The sequence below is a fragment of the Brassica oleracea genome, chromosome C3 (genome assembly GCF_000695525.1).
Source record: "Brassica oleracea var. oleracea cultivar TO1000 chromosome C3, BOL, whole genome shotgun sequence".
In the NCBI taxonomy this organism is placed as follows: Eukaryota; Viridiplantae; Streptophyta; class Magnoliopsida; order Brassicales; family Brassicaceae; genus Brassica; species Brassica oleracea.
This window is the reverse complement of record NC_027750.1, coordinates 32,868,511-32,870,603: the sequence shown is the minus strand read 5'-3', so window position 1 is coordinate 32,870,603 and position 2,093 is coordinate 32,868,511.

Here is a 2,093-nt window from a genome sequence, read left to right as displayed (position 1 = left end):
TGAATATATGTTGGATATGAGTCCCCCACGATTATAAAATACCTTGAGCCAACTACGGGTGATTTATTTAAGGCCAGGTATGCGGATTGTCACTTTGATGAATCCGAACATCCAACATTAGGGGGAGATAGCAATAAGCTGGTAAAAAAAGATTACATGGAATCAAACATCTTTATCTTGGCAAGATCCTCAGACTCAGGAATGTGATTTAGAAATCCAAAATATTATACATTTACAAAAGCTAGCTAATCAATTGCCAGATTCATTTGCTGACCCGAAAAGAGTGAGTAAGTCATATATACCAGCTCCTAATGCACCAATCAGAATTGATGTTCAAGAGGGACACAATCAAGTTGCTACAGAGTCTAGACAACATTTGAAACATGGTAGACCAATAGGTTCCAAAGGTAAGAACCCTCGGAAAACTAAGAAAGGTGCAGAGAATGAAACCGAGGTTGTTGAAACCCTAGACACGACCGCGGCCGTTCCTAAATCCCGAGACTTAACCGCGGCCGATCCCAAAACCCTAATAGCGATCGCGGCCGATCATGAATGCTTAGATGCGGCCGGCCCTGATGTATCTAATACTGATTCTTGGGACGCCAAGATTCAAGGTACCGAAGGTCCTGATAATAATGAGATGTCAATAAAATATGTCTTGTTTGGGATACAATGGAACATAAAGAATGTCGACATTGATGATATATTTGCATACAATGTAGCACTTGAACTTATGGATTTAAACGAGGATCATGAACCCACGTCTATTTATGAGTGCACTCAACGATCAGATTGGATCAAATGGAAAGAAGCTATAAACGTGGAGTTAAACTCTTTAAAGAAGAGAGGTGTTTTCGGCCCTATAATCCGAACACCATTTGATGTAAAACCAGTTGGAAACAAATGGGTCTTTGTGGGGAAAAGAAATGAAAATGGTGAAGTCGTGAGGTATAAAGCCCAGCTTGTTCGCAAGGATTCTCACAGAGACCAGGAATCGATTATGAGGAAACATATTCCCATGTGGTGGATGCTACTACTTTTAGATTCATGATAAGTCTGGCTATAAGAGAGAAATTAGACTTGCGCTTAATGGATGTTGTAACTGCATACTTATATGGTCTACTGGATAATGAGATATATATAAAAGTCAAAGGTATCGAATTGAAAAACAAAGAGAGTTCTCGAGAACAACATCGTATTAAGTTGAATAAATCTCTTTATGGACTGAAACAATCCGGTTGGATGTGGTACAATCGACTGAGTGAGTACCTAGTGAAAGAAGGATATAGAAATGATCCGATCAGTCCATGCATTTTCATAAAGAAATTCGAAAACAAAGGATTGGTGATCATAGCAGTATATGTTGATGATCTGAATATCCTAGGAAGCTCTGGAGAGATTTCCCAAACGGTTGAATACCTTAAGAAAGAATTTGAGATGAAAGATGAAAGATCTAGGAAAAACGAAATTCTGTTTGGGATTAAAACTTGAGTACATAAATGATGGAATCCTTGTGCATCAGATGACATATACATAAAAGGTACTCAAGAGGTTTAATATGGCCGATTGTCATCCTCTATCCAGTCCCATGGTCGTGAGGTCCCTCGGCCTGGACACTGATCCCTTCCGTCCCAAGATGGACGATGAAGATGTCCTTGGTCCCGAAGTGCCATATCTCGGTGCCATAGGAGCTTTAATGTACTTGGCAACTCACACACGGCCTGATATAAGTTTTGCCGTGAACCTACTATCTAGGTTTAGCTCTTGTCCGACCCAAAGGCACTGGAACAGGATTAAACACGTTATTCGTTACCTGCAAGGAACGAAAGACTTGGGTCTATTCTATACTAACCATAACAAAGATGGTTTAGTTGGCTTTGCTGATGCAGGCTATCTATCAGATCCACACAATGCTCGATCACAGACAGAATATGTCTTTACCCCTGTTCTAAAACTCGGCCGCCTAGGCGTTACGCGTCACTTTTCTGCCCCGATTTATGCCAAATCGGTTTAAAAAATCGGATATCCGATTTTTTTCCGCCTAGACCGCCTAAATGACCGCCTAGCCGCCTAAATGACCGCCTAGCCGCCTA